This window comes from Thermobia domestica, chromosome 18 (assembly GCF_964235325.1).
Source record: "Thermobia domestica chromosome 18, izTheDome1.hap1.1, whole genome shotgun sequence".
Lineage (NCBI taxonomy): Eukaryota > Metazoa > Arthropoda > Insecta > Zygentoma > Lepismatidae > Thermobia > Thermobia domestica.
The window spans coordinates 82,079,218-82,099,976 of NC_137471.1; positions in this window are offsets into that span (position 1 = coordinate 82,079,218).

Consider the following 20,759-nt stretch of genomic DNA (forward strand, 5'->3'; position numbering starts at 1 on the left):
TTTTGCAAGTTTAAGATCTTCTGGAAATGTTCCCGTTTCAAGAGAGGAATTGCATATATCAGTCAACGGTATAAGAAAATATTCGGCACACATTTTAAGCAAGTAATAAGGAATATCGTCGGGCCCAGAAGATTTTTTCGTCTTCATTTTTTTAATAATCGATCTTATTTCTAACTCTGTGGTAGGTATTAAGTATATAGATACAGAATTACTAGATAATTTTATGTTGTTAGTCTTTTCAGACTCAGAATTTGAGTATGTTTTCGCAACGTTGGCAAAAAAATCATTAAGTAGGTTTGCAATATGTTGTTTATTTGTTATTTCTCGGCCATGCTGTATTATTTTTTTAATTTCTATTTTTTGCGTTTTTGATGCGGTTGATTGTTCATTTACTACTTGCCATAGTGTTTTGTTCTTGTTATCAGATTTAGATATCCTATTTGATGTGTGCATTTTCTTTGCTTCTTTTATTACACCTTTAAGAATACTCCTATATTTATTAAAATATTCTTTTAGTTTCCTATTATTCGTCCTTTTCACAATTGTATGTAGTTGTTTCTTTCTCATGCAGGAATTAATTATGCCTCGTGTTATCCAGTTGCATCTAGTTTTGTGAGAATATACCTTTATCTTTTTAAGTGGAAAGGCTATTTCGAAATAGTGCCTAACTGTATTAATGAACTGTCTGTATTTATTGTTTACGTCATTTTCTAGTAGTGTGTCCGTCCAGTCTTCCTTGCTAAGAAGATATTGAAAGTACTCCACGTTCGTTTCATGAAAGTTTCTTGCCCACTTACATTCTTTTCTATCAATTTTCCGATCTTGGGGTTGAAGTGTTATGTTTATTTGAACTGCATTATGGTCGGAGAGTGATGTGTTAAGATTATTTGCTTTAAAGGAAGTAGTTTCATTATCTATTATAATTTGATCTATACAAGATTCTGAGTTTTCTGTAATGCGGGTTGGAGTGTTTATAGTGTGTTGTAGGCCGAAGGATTGCAAAGTGTTTGATAATAATGTTAGGTGATTTGATGGTGTCAGGTAATCAATGTTTAGGTCGCCACATAATACGATTGGTTTACTTTCTTTCTTAACTAGAGTTAACAGTTGTTCTAATTTTTCAATAAAACGGGGAAAAGAGCTGTCAGGTGTTCTATACATGACTATTATAATGAACCTATGTCCTGATTTTTCGATTTCTATTACTGCATGCTCAAATGTCTGTTCCTCATTCAGATACATGCTGTTGTTTTTTACCTTATACTTTAATATTTTTCTCACAAACATTAAAGCTCCACCGCACCTACTGAATGTCCGGCAAAATCCACCAACACATATATAATTTGGTAGGACTGTATACTCTATTTCATCTTCCCTCAACCAGTGTTCGGTAATACAAATTACATCTGGGTTCATCAGCTCAGTGTCGTTTCTGATTAGTATGTCTAGTTCATCTATTTTATTTCTAATGGATTGTATATTCTGATGTAGTACCTTTAGTTCAACTGTATTATATTGGTTTGATTGATAGCATACTGACCTAGAAGAGGTATCTGTGTCGATGAGTGGAGCATTTGTTATCTCTTTGATGCTTAGATTTTCATCAAACTTAGATACATGTTCCCCTTTAACTACTTTAGAAGTGATATTATTGTCTCGTCGCATAAAAAATCATTATTCCTGAGTTTTTCGGGTAATCGCCTTTGTCGATTGCTCACACGCGTACTACTACTTGGGGCGCCTATTGTTGAATGTGTATGTTTCTTTTGTGGTGTCATGCATTGAGAAATTGGGAGGATAACTTTTGCGTTTCTTTTGTTGTGTTCCGAAACGTTTTCATTGCCTTCTGCGTTACCATTAAAGAAAGCCATGGATTGCGAACTCTCAGTAGATGTATCTGTACTCCTTTTTTTAAAGTTACATGTTTGGTTATGTACTGTCTTTTCACTATTAAGATTTACTAGTGTCACTGATGTACGCCCCAAATTGTGAAGCATCTCTTTTGCTACAAACAACATTTGGCTATCCTCACTGTGCATTTCAAGCAATCCATTCCCCATAGCTAAACTAAAACTTATGTTGGAGAACTGAAATGTGTTCAAAGCTCTAGAGGCATCGTTTACAACTGTACATTTAGACGTTACCTTTGTATTATTAGTAACCTGTTTGCAGGCTAAAGATTTTGTTTGCCCATTTCTGTACTGTACTATACTATATGATTTTGCACTGGACTTATTACTTATTAATTGATTTACCTTGTCTACAATGAAAAGCTTACCTCTGCGGTTTAAATGTAGACCATGCTGAGTATGGTGCGTTCGGTCGAGAGACGCAAGATCGACAATATGTACATTAGTATACTTGTTACATAATTTCATGATTTCCTGATTGGTTTTCCTTACTTCTAAATTGACACAAGATTTATCAATTAAGTCGTACCGGTGAGGGACTGTACAAGCCAGAACATTGGTATTACCTAATTTACCTAATACACTTTCATAAGCAGCTATTACATTATTTGCTTCGTTTTTAGATACATCATTAGTTCCAGTGATTATTAACACATAATCTTCTTTTGTGAGTTTTTCTGTTTCTTGTACGCAGTCCTTCAACACTTGCTCAGATCGAGCTCCTGGCTTAACAAAGTTAACTGTTCTTACCTTGTTTAGTTTGTTGCTCATAAGTGTACCTAACCCACGACCTTGGCTATCTGATAATATAACTAGTTTCTTCAGGTCACTTTCCTGTCTATTACTCCCTTCAGCATTCCTATTTCTTCTGTTGTTTTGTCGAGTCACATTTACGTCTAATTTTGTTCTCAGCTTGTTATGGGTTTCACCATCTTCAAAGAATTTTGGAATACTTTTCCTGTCGTGCGACGTACTACTTTTAAAATGTTCTTTGACCATTTCACCTTCAAGCACTACAAATCTATTCTGAGTTCTATTGCCTTCTGGTGAACCTACCTGTTGATATTGTGTGGTTTTTACATTACGCATAGTTTGCGACTTCAGATTATATCGCGGTTTACTTTTATTTGTTTCGACCTTTTCTTTGTCCTCCAATAACTGCGTTTCGTATTTACTGTTGTATATTACATTTACATTGTTTTTCTTCTGCCGAACATTTCCAACAAATTTCGATGAGTTTTTAGCTATTGGTTGGTTGACACTATTATGCACTGAATGAGGGACATTGTTTCTTTTCACCTGTTCAAGGGTGTTGCTTTCTTGCGAGTTGGGGTGTACATTAATATTGCGTTTTACAATTTCACTCCAGGATGCACTTGTATTTTCGTTTTGAGAGATCTGTCCATTATTTTGCAGAATGTCTTTAGATAATATGTCTATTTTTAATTGTTTCGATAGAATTTCTTCTAGTTTTGCATTCAGTTCTCTTTGCAGTTTTTCACAATTAATACAAAATGAACCCTCCATTGTATAACATAAACAAAATTTTAATACAAAGAAGCTATAATTTTCAATATCAATGCGATTTTTCTGAAACCATAATTTCAGCGTAAACCGTAAAGTTAAAAAAGGGTAAGCTGGCAACGCTGACTTTCATAGAGATTGCAGCTATGAGATTGCAAATGGCCGCCAATTTATTGTAATATATTTTTCAAAATTCTGAGAATCCACTACGAACTAATAAAATGAAATCTACACAGCTATTATTGTTTTGGCACAGCTTTACACTTTTATCCATTGGAGACTGGATTCAACATTTCTTTTTCCTCCAGAGGGCTAACTCGCATTAATACTAAAATAATACTTCTAGTGGAAACACAAATACAAGTTTTGTTTACGTTTCACAAATTATTCATATCTCAGTTTCTATCACTACGAAAGTACATTTTCGATGTTCTTCTTACCACTGCATAATTCACAGATAAAAAATCTTATATTCGTAGTAGTCTGCAATTTCGGATGGCAAACAATTCCTCCATTTCAGCAATGGACTCACCATCATCATGGAAACTTTTCGGTAAATGGTGCTTCAAATTTGAAAATAGCTATTAATCGGAAGATGCAGGGTCGATTGAGTGCTTCGAATGACGGCAGAGGTTCATGACCCACAACGGCGAACAAGATAACTGTTTCTCCTGTTGTTAGCTAGCAGCAATACATGTTTCGGTATCAAACACCATCTTCTCTCTTTGTAATATCTCACCGCTTTTGAAACAAGTCCCTGCAGTATCTTCCTGTTATCATAGACACATTTTGTAAATAATCTGTCAATATTATATACTTTTATGGTTCCAGAACACAGAAATATGACCAGACTGATAGCTTACACGATCACATTGTAATGCTCAATTACATGCATCATTACAAATTTTAAATTGTTTTTCTTGTTCAAAGTTATCTATGATTTTAATTTCAAAGTTATTTGTTTTACGTATACAACGCGTGTTCGGAAAGTAAGTACCATTTTTGAAAAAAAAAAAAAAATACTGAAACAGGTTTGTTCAAGCCAAATTTATTTTTACATGAAAGAGCACACACACTATTCTTCGACATAGTTTCCACCAATGTTCAAACACTTGTCATAGTGGTGATCAACTTTCCAAACCTTCCTCAAAGAAACATCCCACCAATGAAGACAATCATAACTTAAGTGGTCGGTAACAATCTCATGTAAAACAGTTCTCGAAACTTGAGAAAATTCATCTGAAAGTATTGTCATTGTGCACAGTCTATTCGCACGAATTTTCTCATCCACTGTCCTCACCAATTCATCAGTCACAACAGAAGGCCGCCCCACTTCGTGGTCCGTCGTTGACATTTATCTGCCTCATCCACTTTCGCATCATTCCATCACTCATTGTATGTTCACTGTAATTTGACGATGAATTTCGGCCGGCGTAACGTTCCTTGCATTCAAAAACTGGATAACAGAACGAATCTCAAGAGTGCGGGTTCAGCAATTGTTTTAAACATATTAAACGATCACAGGACACAGTACACTTGCGACAACGCAACCGTACTGACGTCAGTGGAAAGGCAATGAACCAGTGAAACTAGCGCTGCGGTGGCGTTCAAAGGAAACTATTTACTTTCCGGATACGCCTTATATATATATATATATATATATTAGTTTTTATTAATCGTCTTCCTCACATATATAGCAACAAATACTATTTTTCCGCACTGATGACAAGTGAATAAAATGAACAAAACAAAATCAACAATCATTGTGACAATCGTCAATATTCACATTTAATAAAGTTCTGGAAAGCATTTCGATAGAAGAACATAAAATTAACTAGAAGTAGCAATATTGTCCAATATTTTCAAGATTTTATGCAGTATGCGATATCTCACTTGTTCGAAAAAAAAATATGCAAGTTGCAGTTTATTCTTGGAGGTAAGTTCTTAAAAGTTGAGACTGTTTATACTTAAAAAAAAAAAAAAAAAAAAAACACGCAAACTGCATCAAACATGACCTATTGATTAATCAGATTGGTATGTAACTTCCCCTTTGAACAAACGGAAAGAGGGATCTACTGAACAAATACCAATCAGTAATTGCAATGAAGCAAATAAAATAGAAAATAATAAATAATTTTGCTGTTTAATGCGAAACCCGATCTACTACTCGAGTGTATGTCCGCGACAAATATTCCTATCGGGGATCTAACGTGAGCATACGCGCGCAAAAAGTTCTCGCATTAGCCATTGAGCAATTAAGATGTATGCATGGACTTATTGTTTGATGTAGAATCTAAACAACATGTATTCCACAGTGTCAATCTATACCAGATATCTATACCATAGGCGGTGAAACTTACCGTTAAACTACTAACAGTTCTAACTTGCATTTTAACTAACTATCTTGCACTACAAACAGTTCTATCGCTTTTTGTGGAGATCTGTGTTCAACTGGTCCTCACACCGTGAGTTGAATGCGAATGGAGATAAGGCGAAGGTCAGTTGTTGGTGTGAGTATATCCAACGCACTACCTGGTTGTGGCAATTCACTTACACCGTGAACTTGCGTAAGGACTGGGTGAACATGGGACCTCTACAGAGCGTCATAAGGGTGTGTATGCTGTACAAGTTCGAACTGGGATCAAACACCACTGCACTAAGGCGGCCAGGCTTTTGATGAGGGTGCCGTGACTACGCGGACAGTGCAGCGGTGGTTTAACAAGTTTAAGGACGGTGACGAAACACTCGAAGATGCACCACGTGCCGGAAGACCAACACATGTGCAAAATGAAGATCTTCAGGCAGCAATTGAGGCGAGCAGTGACCATACGTGTGAGGAACTGGGACTACAATTCAGTGTGAGTGAAGAAACCATTCGGCAGCAGCTCCATCAACTTGGGAAGCACTACAAGTTCGGTCGATGGATCCAACATGATTTGATTCCGGGTCAGAAGACGACGCGAGCAGACACCTGTGTTTCTTTGGTGTCTTGTCTGAGGAAGGAGCCATTTCTGGACAGGGTGTTGACATGTGATGAGAAATGGGTCCTGTGCGAAGCTCCACGGTGCCGTCATCATTGGTTAGCATCCCATGAACCAGTTCCAAAACAGCCGAAACCAGCACTGCATCAGAAGCTCATCCTGTGTGTTTTGTAGACTGCTCGCGGCATCGTGCACCTTGAACTGCTACCAGCTGGTCACCTTAGAGGACAATCACCTTAGAGGACGCCAGTTCAAATCCCTAGTAGAGGTGTAAAATTCACTTGATACCATCTTCGCTTCACGTCCCACTAAGTTTTACCGCGATGTAATCTATGCCTTTCCAGAACGTTGGCAGAAGATTGTCAATGCTGATGGGGACAATTTTTGATCTTCCAGGTACGTATTAGGTGACATATCGATGTTCGAAGGTGGTGGGTGAAAAAGGCGACAGAACTTCCTTGGTTACCTTTATAATAAAAGTGACACATCACAGTGTAGTGTATTCTACTTTAATATCTCTAAAATTACATTTTTTTTTAAATTCTGGTGTTCTATTGGTTAATTGTTCTGGTACTATTGTATAGAACATGACGTCATATCTAGCTCCGTGATTTGAATTCCTTCTGGCGTTTGTCGGATTGACTTCAAATCTTGTGCGTATTGGTTGGACATTTTTTTAAAAGTGTAAAATTGTGTCTCGCAATTCAATGGACAACGAGGGAATCTATCGAAGACGGAAGTGTTCAGTTAGACCCTATTTAGTTCTGTAGTTTGTGTTTTTTAAATAGTTTTTTTCCTCAAATGTTTTCTTTCTTTTTTTATTATATGCTATTTTGTGCTTGTGAAAACTTTTTGCCAGCGTCCGCTCCCGAGTTGACCATTGGAAGTTACCCTTTTCATCTACAGGTAAAAGTAGCGTTAATTTAATGTATAATTAAATTAAATTATTTTTGCTAATTTGATATTAACCTACTGTTACTACCGTGTTTTAAATATATATATATAGAGAGGTTAATTTAAATTTAAATTTGAGGATATATACCGGTACTATATATTTACATCTTGTTCTATATGAGCTTCACTCATATATATATATATATACAATGGCGTATTTACGATTTTGTTTCGGGAGGGGCTGTGCTAACTTTCGGGGGGGGCTTTGACTATATATTTGTTGTTTACTTGTTCTCTATTATCTCGTTAATAAATTATTCATTGGTATACCTTTTAATTGAGGATAATGTTTTAAAAGCCTCTGGTTTCTACTATATCTGCCTAAGGGGGGTATCCAATCTAGTAATGTGCCTTTATGTATGTGTTGTATATGCTGCTGCTATGATGCGAGGAAGTATTGCTTATTATTAAATTATCTAACTACCGGTACAGTGCCTTCCTTGACTTCCGGTAGGGCGTGTATGATACACTACAACAGATAGTGTATATCATGAGTTTTAATTTAGGTCTACTTGTACTCAAATTCCTGAAGCCCGCAACTCGTTTCGTTTAATACCACATTTTCGATTCTTAGGTTAAGCTATTTATAACTACATAATGGTTGATTTGTTGATGGGAGTTTAGCGTCCCTTGCAGCAGTCACGAGGGAACTCACTATAAGTGACGTAGATAATATCAGTAGAAAATGTTCATTGTTATTTCTTCTTGAAACTTATTGTTTGATTGGTAGATTTGTATTTAACTCTATCAGTGTGCAGTGAGGTTATATAGAATGAGACTTACAGTTGTATATACAGGGTGAGGCATAAGTCGGTTAATACCCCTGTAGCACACGAATGACTTGAGGTTCACACTTGCTTCATGGTATATGTTGTTCGGGTGGGTAATGGACAGGGGTCCCCCAAGAAAATTTTCTAGGGAGGAGCCCATCTCTATGGTTGCTATATTACGTTTGATATTACGGATATTTAATATACTTGGTTTGCTATATTACGTATGCATTTTCGTGATCCAGAGGGGGGATCGGGCCCCACCATGCCCTCTCCTTCGGGCGCTCATGGTAATGGACCATATTCATGACATGATTGCCATGCATCCATCTTGGAAGCTGCCATCTTAGATCCAACTTTGGATTTTTAAATAGGAAGGGGGCATGTGAGGTATCATTTGATACGATCTCAGGGAAACAGTCCATTTTCACCTACCGTTATTGGTTAAGAAGTTATTGCGTCACAAAGGTTGAAAATTTGGCACTACAGCCTTTTTTCTCTATTGTTCCAGGTGATGTGAGTTCTCGCTAACAATCCCAGAACGAATCGACATCGTGGAGAAGAGTGGTGGACGATCTGCCAGGGTGATTGCGGCTGAGTTTAATGTATCCCATCCAGAGAGGGAGAACATTTCAACGTTGAAGTGTTCAAGTTTTTGAAGAAGTTCCATGAGACGGGCTCTGTGCACGACAAGGATCGATCTGGACACCCACGGACCGCTACTGCCGATGAGAAGGCGACAGAAGAGTTAGCTGCTGTTTTGAAAACTTAAAACGCAATTCTCGTCGTGTGGCATCCATAACAGGAATCAGTCAGCGATCAGTGGTACGGGCGCTGCATGTGAACAAGTGGCGCCCATATAGAGGCATTATTTTTCATCCACGGAGAGGTCAACAAACAAAATCACAGATACTGGAGTGACACAAACCCAGATTGGCGCCAAGACATCAAAGAGGCGGAAAAGGTCATGTGGTGTGGAATCTGGGGAACGCACATTATTAGACCGTACTTCATCCACGGTACCCTGACTGGTGAGAAATATCGTGATCTCCTCGAGGATGATATGTTCCCTGCTCTCTTGAATGAAAATTGTGATTTCCCTTCCTTTTTCCAGCAAGACGGGGCTCCACGTCACTATGCCACCATTCTCCAGATCTTACCCCGCTAGACTTCTTCCTCTGGGGCCATCTGAAGAACGTGTTTACCATGAACCCGTTCGTGATATCTACCATCTGATGCAACGAATTCTGCAATGTTGTGTAATTGTCGACCTGGACATACTGTTGCGAGTCCATGCAAATTGCCAGAGGCGTCTTGCAGTGTGTCTTGCCCAAGAAGGGCAGCACATAGAGCACATGCTGTAATGCCAATTTTTTACCCTTTGTGACGCAATAATTTCTTAACCAATAACGGTAGGTGAAAATGGACTGCACCACTGTTTCCCTGAAATCGAGCACTGTCAAATGATACCCCACATGCCTCTCTTCCAATTTAAAAACCCAAAGTTGGATCTAAGATGACGGCTTCCAAGATGGTCGCCATGGCAACCATGTCGTGCAATATGGTCCATTACCCACCCGAACAACATATACATGTACCAAGTGTGAACGCCAAGCCTTTCGTGTGCTACAGGGATGTTACCCGACTTATGCCTCACACTGTAGTGTTTTTGCTGTATACATAGTGTATATAAAGTCAATAAATAAATGACAATTTCTCCTAACCAGGAAACGTTCAATGACCTTCAAGGTAAGACTTTGAAAACTGAATGCTCCAATGTGTTTGGAAGTGGTAAAAAAAATAGAACATTTACGTATGTGCTATATGAATGTGCGATCTCTTAGAAAGAAGGCGACTGAGTTTTATCCTAATATTTTATCAAATGACTATGACATAGTAGCATTAACAGAAACCTGGTTAAATAGTTTTTTTTTTTGATCATGAGTTTTTTGATATTCGATATTCTGTTTATCGGAAAGATAGAGATAGTGCATGCAATAAAACACGTGGGGGAGGCGTGCTACTGGTATTTAAGAACATAGAAGTGATTCAGGTCATCTATACCGATCTGAACATGGATGGTATTCTTGTGAAAGTAAAAATTAATTCAAAGGCTGTTTACATTTGCGTTGTGTATATTGAACCGAACTCCAGTATCTCTCAATATGATTACTTATTGAAGGCAATTGTGAAGTAGGCAGCACTATTCTCATAGTGGTGGATATGAACTATTCTCAAATTAATGGATTGCAATTTTCTTTTCTTAACTTGACAGGCAAATATCGGCATTTATATAATTTTCTATTGTATTATGACCTAACATCCCTTAATATTATGTGCAACAGCTTAGGAAGAACTTTGGACCTCGTACTCTCTAACCTTGAGAATGTTACTGTGGAAAGAGAGCTGCATCCTCTTGTAAAAGAGGACATGCACCATCCGTGCCTTCTCATTATTTACAAATATATTGTGTAAATGGGCAATAACATCGAAATCCCATAAAAATATTTTAGGTTTCAACTTTCGAAAGGGAAATTTTTTTGCGACTTTACAAAGATCTACATGAAATTAAGTGGTTAAGCCTGGGAACAGAATGGTGGACCAATTTTACGAAATGTTTTATGACGCTTTTCGCTAAAGTATTCTCTTGAAAAAAAAAAAGTCCACAGAATTTTTTCCATGTTGGTTTACAAGTAGTATAATAGAAAAAATAAAACAGAAATCGTACCACCGTGCTTTTTAACTGCGGGGAAAGGGGAATTGTCAATATCATTACAATGAATTTTGTAAATTGCGGAAGGAAGTGAAACAGCAAATAGCAAGGGAGTGTAAATTATTTATTTTAGAAACGGAATTTAACATACAGGAAGACCCAAAACAGTTTTGGAACTTTATTAAGAGTAAAACACGACATCTCTTTTCTGGACCATTGTTGTACCAGGGACGTAGCCTGAGCAAAAATGATGAGATTGCAAATGCTTTCCCACACCATTTTCAGTCTGTATGTCGACTAGCGTTATCAACTGATGATACCGGTAGTAGTCATTCATTTGGTGATAATATGGATAATAATACTATGTTAGGTTCTTTTTTATATCGGAGATAACCATAGAAGAGATTGAAAGGGCAATCAGAAAATTAAAATCTAATAAATCAATGGGAAATGACAACATTCCTCCATATATTGTTAAAGCATGTATTGATATTTTCAAATATCCTCTAAGTATAATATTTAATTTTGCAATAAAAAACAATGTTTTTCATGACAAATGGAATCACTCAATAGTTTGCCCAATTCCAAAATCGGGAAGGAAAAACAATATTGAAAACTTTCGGCCTGTTGCAATTTTACCCGTATTTGCCAAGATATTTGAAAGTGTCCTATATGTTCGAATACTAAATCACATGCTCCCTGCAATCTCTTTATATCAACATGGATTCTTACAAAGTAGATCGATAGTTACAAATTTAGTTATTATTACAGACTTTATAGCTTCTTCTTTGGGCAACAATGGTCAAGTAGATGTTATATACACTGATTTCATTAAGGCTTTTGACACCGTACAACATGATGTTTTACTACATAAATGAACTTTATTTAACTTTAGTCCTGCTATGGTCAATTTCTTTTCCTCTTATTTGCATAACCGTAAACAGTCCGTTATCTATAAAGAATTTCTTTCTAAAGAAATAGACATGATTTCAGGAGTTCCGCAGGGATCGAACTTGGTGCCTCTTCTCTTTTTACTTTTTATCAATGATCTTCCGTGTTGTATTACAAATTCAGAAAAAAAAACTACTGTTTACAGACGATCTCAAAATATATGCCAAAATCAAAACACAAGAAGACTGTTATTTATTACAACAATACCTAAATAAGGTAATGAATTGGTGTAAGGTAAACAATCTTCAGATGAATGTAGATAAATGTGTGTCTGTGACGTTCAGTAGAAAAGAGTTTTCTTGCGAATATTCGTATTCCATTGGCGGGGCAAATTTAAATAAATCGAACTCAGTGAAAGATTTGGGAGTAATATTTGATCATAGGTTAACATTCAACCAACATGTAGATAAAATAACTAATGAATCTTACAGGAACCTCGGATTCATAATTCGAATGGGTAATGAACTTAGAAATGACATGACATTAAAGACTCTCTACTTTTCGTATGTTAGGGCTAAATTAAAATATGCATAAGTTATTTGGAATCCATACTTAAAATCTGAATGCCAGAAAGTTGAGCAATTACAAAGTAAATTCTTGAGATATTTTATCTACAAAAAGACCGGTCTGTATCCAAAATTTGAGCACTATACCAATCTTATTGATAATTTTAAATTCAGGGCGTTAGAACAAAGAAGAATACTAACTGACTCAATTTTTCTCTTTCGACTTCTGCATAATAAAATTGACTGTCCAGCCCTGTTACAAAATCTATTTATTCAAGCCCCGTCCCTCAAAACGCGTGCAAAAAATAATAACATATTTTTTTAACGGAAAGCAAGGACAAATATACTGTATATGTCACTTACTTGGAGAATTAGTGCTACTTACAATGCAATAAGTAAAGAGAATGTGTTTTTGGATATATTCAGTAACAAAGAGCGTCACTTCAGGAACCAAGTTTTGGAAATCCTATGATTCATGGCTTGTACACTTAATATATTTTGTCTTGTCTTGTTATTATGTATTTATTTATGTATGTATTTAAACTTATTTATCATCATTACTCTCACTGGTTAATTGGATATAAACACTAATGTTAATCTTCTGTAACTGGAGTTTTATACTCTGTTGAGGGTACAAATACAAATAAATAAAAACTGTCAATTTAAAATGGAAATGAATGACATTTTTTAGCGCCGGGAAAAGTTCGGTTTCCTCGATTTTTTCGACAATTTTATAGAAGAATTTGCCCTCACACACGGTGACGTAACTAGGGGGCAAATGATGCTTGTGTCCTGGGCGCGAAATTGGGCAAATATTTGAGGGAGCGTTTTGGTTTGATTTGTCAGGGAAGCGCTAAGGTGAGTTCTTGCCCCGGAAGACAACTAGTGTATTTGCGTCGTTGTCTGTACCCGATAGCCATTTAGGATCACCTATTACTTTGGAAACAACCGGAACTTCTTCCAAAATGTTGATCAGTGTTTTCAATCTCATCAATTATTCTTCTTTACCTTAATTTTAACTTGACAGATTCGTAATATTAAAATTTACATTCACTCTTTTATTACCATCAAAATAGTTCCTTTTTTGAAATTCTTTTCACTATTACTACCCTTAGAATGAAGCCTACGTTATCAAATAACAGAATAACGTGAAATTAACTCACGTTTACAAAAAGTAATTTTGCAGTTTACCACTAAACTGATATATTTGTTACACTTCGCCTTTCGTGTTATCCTCACATATAACGAAAAGATTCGATTCTAGCTACACCAAGTAAAATATGTTTTAATATTTTTATTAATTTTTTCTCTTGATGGGGAAATATATAATATATCTCGGGTAAACTAATATTGAATATGTAAGTTTTTTTAATAATGTTTATAAGTTGATATATGTTTAAGAATGTTAAAGAACTACACTAGCCTTGTAAGTGCTGCCACCTATTGACAACAGAAGAAATAACATGCTAAGGCAGGTTGTAAACATGATTTTTTTGAAACATCACACAGATAATATACAAGAAGAGAAAAAAGAAATGAACACTGTCCACAACTAAATAAATAAAGGACAAGTCTAAGTGTTTCTGATAATGACAAGTGTTTTTAAAATCACTCCAGATTTGAAGTTCTTATAATTGCATAACACCAAGCCAGTGCCGGACTGGCCATGTTGGCTACTTGGCGATCGACAAAAGCCCGAGACCCGAGGGGCCCCGCAGAGATCGCGAGGCGCAGGTCGAATTTTCGGGATCGCAAATGCTTTCATAAGTTTTCCTACAGAAAACGTTGCGGGAGCCTAAGATCGTCTTTCCGAAATAAATCTTCTCGGGCCCCATTGCTCATATTAATACGGCCCTGTGAGCCAGTAAAACTTCGTAAGCAAAAGCCCCCTCTAGTCCGTAACGGCCCCTTGCACTTATTCGCTTTCATCTGTTGTCTCATGTTGTCTCACTCGTTTTGTCACTTATCATGTTTTGTAACTGATAGGTTTATAAGATTCGCGCCAAGGACCCTCAAATTGGCCACTCCGACACAGCTCCAAGCAGAAAGTCATCGACATGAAATGAATTTTAAAACTTCGCCTAAATTTCATATTTTAAAAGAAGACACGCAGTTGTTCAATGCCATATCTTCACATCCATTGACCAGTGATAATGCCAGGGGGTGGCCCGGGCAATCCCTGTTGAGGTGCGAAATCCTTCGACCCGGCATGAAATCTATGAAGATGATCAATAGAGTTAGCAGTATTTTCGCAGTACTACTTTCACCCCTATTTATCGAAATCTTCCATTTTCCCGCGCGACGGAAATCATCGTTGCTATTAGCATCCAAACACACTTGAGGTCTACTGGCTTCGACACTAGATTTTCAATCTTGATTCGGAATATTCTCTAGAGGAATGCAATTTTCTTCAGATAACCACATGAATATTCTACAGCTTTTCTTCTGACTGATTTTATCTAAGGGATCTTTTAAACGTTTTTGAGAGTTTATCTTTGAAAAAAAAAAAAACATTTTTATCTCCAGTGGTAGAAATCATAATGTAAAGTTAGACATGTGTAAAAAAAAAAAAAAAAAAAAAAACTCGTTCTTTAATTGGAACTGTAGTATAAAATTAGCAATTGTTGATCACATAGATGTTCATTTTGCTCCGACTCCACTCGCCCTCGCCCTCAGAGTGGCAGTTGGCCCTCGCTCTCATTCACCCTCGCCCTCGCGAAGGGAATTTCCATCGCCCTCGCGCACCCTCACCCTCGTGCTGGAAACTTATCCTTGCCCTCGCGAACCCTCACGTTTGCGATGGGAGTTGTCCATCGCCATCGTTCGCCCTCGGCCTCACGCACCCTCGTCCTCATAGTGGAAGTTAGCCCACCCCCATGTTCACACATCCTCGCGAAGGGAGTTGTCCATCGCCCTCGCTCGCCCTCATATCATTGAGGACGAGGTTATTTGAGGGTGAGGAAGCCCTCGCGAGGATCAGATGTACAATTTTAGAGCCCATTTGCTGAATTATTTCTTTAACATACGTCCTAAACAAAGAAACCTAAACATACCATCGTATAACTTACTCGGGATCATCTAAAATGGAACAAATCATTGACTACTCCACGCTTAATATTACCATGAATATGTTCAAATAAAATTTGAATAGTTTCCTTTACATCTTTCGGTGCAAACTAGTGTTGCCCATGAGACGAGACAAGACGAGAAATAAGGTTTATCATCTCGTCTCGTAAATTTGATAGAAGTCTCGTCTCGTCTCAATTTTCGAAATCACCTTTATTGTCTCGATTCTCGACGACTCACTTCTCGTCTCGTTCTGTAAATTTACGTACAAAATATATTCCCTCATCTAGAAGAATCATCCTGCGTCACGAGAGGTGTAAGAACATGTACACCATAAGAACATCTAAGAACATTTAAACCATATTTATTATTGGAATATATTGTGATTTGAGATTCTTTAAACGTTCATAAATGCTCTTCATTGTGATAACTTTTATCAATTTATAGGTTTTTCAAACGGATCATTTAGCGCTAAAATTATGTTTGAGGCCTAAGACTTGGGTGAACTAGTGTTGCTCAAAAGACTCGAAAAAAAATCTCGTCTTGTCTCGTAGTGCAAATTATAAGAGTGATAACGGTGATGAGGTTTAAAAAGTGATTTTCAACTTATAGTTTCTTATAATTATAACATATAAGGAGATATATAAAATTTACGTAAAAGACTTAGTTAGTTATTTGCACGAAATTAGTTTGATGAACTTTGTTTACAATTCCAGCAATAACACCCTTTGTGAGATATTTCTTATGCCCAAAAATCATTGACCCATTTTTTTTAATGTTACCGATACTTTTGTGTGTAGAAGTTAGTTTCTATTTTTACTAAGATGATGAGGAGGACGCCTCTACTAAATTCAAAGAAATCTTTGCGTCAGTACAGGACGAAGTGTCGTTTGCCCTTCCCCCTAGCGGCACTATATTGCGGCAGCTTTAGATCATCAGAGAAGACTTTTACTGCCCCCTCCCCCACGAGCCCGACGTGAATCCAGCCCCGGATTTCAGTCTTAGATTACCTGTAGGCGTTATAGCTGCAGATGAAAACTTTTCTTCGGGTACAATAAATTCAAGGTTCGTTCTGACGACATTTCCAAGAAATGCGTATTGTTTGGTGAGTAGGTAATATTGTCTATTGTCTAATAATAATAATAGAAAAGATAAAAACATGTGTCGGACCCAAATTTATTACTACTGCATAAGAACTAATAAAGAAATTATCATATTTAATGTATTTAAGCAGCACAATATGTCTTCAAACACATAATTGAAAGTAGAGGCTGTTCCTGAGGGATGTCATATAGTTAAAAACTTAAAGCTTTCTTGCTTCAAAGTAAGGGGGGGATAGGTAATCTAATGGACTTAGAAGGTGCAGGGCCCGATTGGGAACACTATTGCGGGACCCCAGGTTCCCAACTAACTTGCATATATATTGCATATAGACACTACTATATTGCTCTCTCTCTCTCTCTCTCTCTCACACACACACACACACACACACATATATATATATATATATATTAAAACACATTTTTCTGACCAAAACAAAATGAATTATTTAATAATTATACGTTTTTTGTTACAGTTTCAAGGATTTAACGTCCTCTTCATCAGACATTGAGAAAAGACAGATGACAGCAAATCTTATATCTTCCTCAGCCGTTGGTTAGCATAAATAGTAAAAATGCTAACTAACGGCTGAGGAAGATATAAGATTTGCTGTCATCTGTCTTTTGACTCCGTGACCAAAGGGGCCCCAAAAATTTTAAAAATTACTGAAAACACTTTCACCATAAAAGTTTAAAGGACATGACGTGAGTAACTCCTACATAATTCATGGATCCTTTTGAACTTGTTGAGAGAGAGAGCCCATCATAAACGTTTTTGATGGTGCCACCTTGCATTTTCCCGCTCCAGGGCTCCCAGTGGTCTCCACCCGGCCCTTATATTTTCTATACAGAAAACAACTGTGTTGTAAAATGTAAATTATTTTTAGTTGCAAGTAATGGCATCATTTGAGATTTCAATTTAGCTGAATACTTCAATATTAACAAAATTGAAGCATAGTGAATTACGAAAGGGTTGAATTATGTGAAAGGCTGTTTTCGAAATACAGTAGAGCGTCGATTATCTGAGCGTCGGTCAACCGAACGACCGCTTAACCGAACTGTGTACTCGCTCGCTTAAAGGATTTTTTTAAACGTTAATTTTGTGTACTGTGTGTATTGTTCATGCAAAATGCGTATGTAATATTACATATTTTTGTTTAATAAACTGTACCACATACTATATATTCCTACTAAAGTTGCCTTTGTACGTTACTTTGTAATACTTAAAGAGATGCCTGTTTTTATGAATAAATTTACTGTACAGTACTTCTTTTTGGCAAATAAACATGTACAGTTCGATTATCCGAACAAACCAGTTTTCCGAACACCCATGTCCCCCAATTACTTCGGATAATCGACGCTCTACTGTATTATGGGCTGGCAACTTTGGTCTAGGATTAGCTGATTGTATTGCTGGTACTCGGTGTGTTATTGTCCTCCGTTCCGTTATACGATAAGTGCGATAGGCCCTGGACGGTGAATTTTTTAGTTGGCTCTCCGCCAAGTATCGTAAATAGCGGTATATGTACAAAAAAGGCACACGTCACGTATGCCTTTTTTTGTACATATATTGCTATTTACGGTACGAGGAGGAGGGTCTACTGGGAAATTTCCCGGTTTCCCGCCTGGCCAGTACGTCCCTAAGAAGAAGGGCCTTCCATAAGAACGGAAGCAACTCAACGATTGGCATTGAACTGATGCGGCATGGTTCCATTTGGATTGATACATTAATACCTAAAATTCCCAGGCACCGGCAATTGATAACCCATATGTGCTGGATTAGTTGCCTGTATAGTCAGAGAAAATTGGTATTTGATGTGCCAGTTATGTGAAGAACAATTTTCTCATTAAGTTGTGTAACTTTTTGAACACCCTGTAAAAATGGAGACAAAATTATTACAAATAGAACAGAAAGGGAAAGGGTAGAAGGTGTAAAATACAAAATGACACTGTCAATTACATTTCTACATTGAAGATTTACATCTTGTAACAACTGATCACGAATATTGAACTTATCTGGAAAGAACGTGACAAACCTTCAGGAGTAAAGTTCCTTGATGCTCCAACGCGTTACTCAAAACATCTCGAAGTTTAATCTAGTCGGTTGCGACTTGTGCGTTGCCAAGTCAAATTTGGAAACTGAAGCTTTGAAGCAGTACCTTAAAATTCTAGACCCTATATTCTATTTCCGGATAAAAGTGTTGCAGCTTTGTTGCAGAATTTATACGATATAGGAGGATACTGAAACCAGATCCGTAGCCAGAGATTACAGCGCAAGTAGAATTGCGCACCCCCTACATTCAGCTTACCAAGCTTTACCTTTTCTTTCTTTCTTTGACATAGGGTAATTTGGGGAACTCTCGACATTTGGGGAATCACGACATTTCTAAGCTTGCAGCCCTACTGGCTTGCGGCACCTCACGACCGTCACTTGTCAATAGTGCAGTGTGATTTTCAGAAGTGTTTGGATGTGTGCTACGCGCGTTCCGGAAATTTACGTTCGTATGTAGGGGATATAAAAATTCAAAAAGAAGATAAGCTGTCTGTGATTTTGTTGAATTTGTACCCTGATGTAAGATTTAGATTTCGGTAGCTAAGCTATATCATAAAACTGAAAACGAGCAGATTAAAAAGCAATGGCCTGGAAGTTTCTACGGTTCGTTGCTGAACATGTGCCGACAGTCAATCTGGAGAATTAGTGTTTCCAACTATATTTAAAAATGTCTATATTAACACAATTTGAAGCGATCCCGACACTCGAACTTGTGGCTAGTGTTGTCAACGGCTCGAGCGGCTCAGCTCACGGATGAGTCACCATCAAGCCGAACCGAGAAGTGAGCCGAGCCCTCGCTCAGTTAGGCCGAACGAGCTAAGTCCAACCAGTCGGCTCGAGCTGGTGGCTCATCACAACCGAGCCTGCTCGAGTCGATGGCTCACTTGAGCCGAACCGAACCAATGGCTCATTCCAATCGATCCGAGCCGAGCCGGTAGCTCACGGCTTGAGCCAAGCCGGTTGACATCATTAGCTACGAGGACTTTTCCCAACGGTACTCTTTTCCAGACTGTAAGTAATATGTGTAGGACATTTGTTTAAAACTGCTCCAAGTGTTTCAAACTCATGCTGAAACACAAACACACACGTATACATTTGAGATATATATAAATACAGATAAGAAGCGGTCCTGCTCAAGGCTCAGTCATCACCGAGCCGAACCGAGAAGTGAGCTGAGCCAACAGCTCACCCAACCGAGCCGTCTTGAGACCTCGGCTCAGTTGGGCCGAACGAAGGCAAGCCGATGGCTCACCTCAACCGAACCGGCTTGAACCGAGCCGATGGCTCATCACAACCGCCCGAGCCGAGTCGGTGACTCATCACAACCGAACCGGCTCGAGCCGATGGCTGACTTAAGCAGGGTCGAACCGAGCCCACCTGGGCACACCCAAAGAAGATAGATGAGTTGTGATAACGGTATCACATGCGGAATATTATCTTCTGCACTATATTTTTGTTTTTCCAATAATGTTATTTGTTTTCAAGATATTATAAAAAACTTTAAAATTAGCGGTAGTTTCATATCGCTGTGGTGAACATCCATAACCACCAGGTACTGATGGTAACCAACAATGCAGTGGTATTAATTATTCCTGCCAGGGATACTATGTTATTTTCATGATATAAGCCGGGGATAAGCTTTTACGTGACTGTGATTTCCCCTGCACCCCCTATTTTATTCGAACACTGCTGATAGCAAAACATTGACTATTTTCGGGAACATTGCACGGTCACAAACAGAGGGCCATAGCTACCATACGGCTAAACCACACTACATACGTGCTTCGTTGATTTGTCTGGATATAACCCCCAAGTTGCCAGTCCAGGTCATTCCGATGCACAAGGAGTTAGCACTGAAGAAACATTGAGTGTACAACCAACAAACAATACATCACCATTGAACGACCTACCTTGTCTGTCAAAGTAATCCGTGAAGTTGAAGTGGGCAACTACTACGTTGTGTGTTGTGAATCACATTCATAGTGTAGTGTGTTGTGACAATGGCTCATTATACCAATCAGGAACAGTCCCAAATGATTTTTGTGCATGGAGAAGCACATGGAAATGGTAGGCAGGCAGCCCCATTATACAACGATCGATATCCCAATAGACGCCAACCGCATCATAAAACATATGCAATGCTGTTTCGTCTTTTGTGTGAAACCGGAACGTTTCACCCTGCCATGTATGACACAGGAAGACCACGTGAGGAACGCACTGTGCATGTCGAA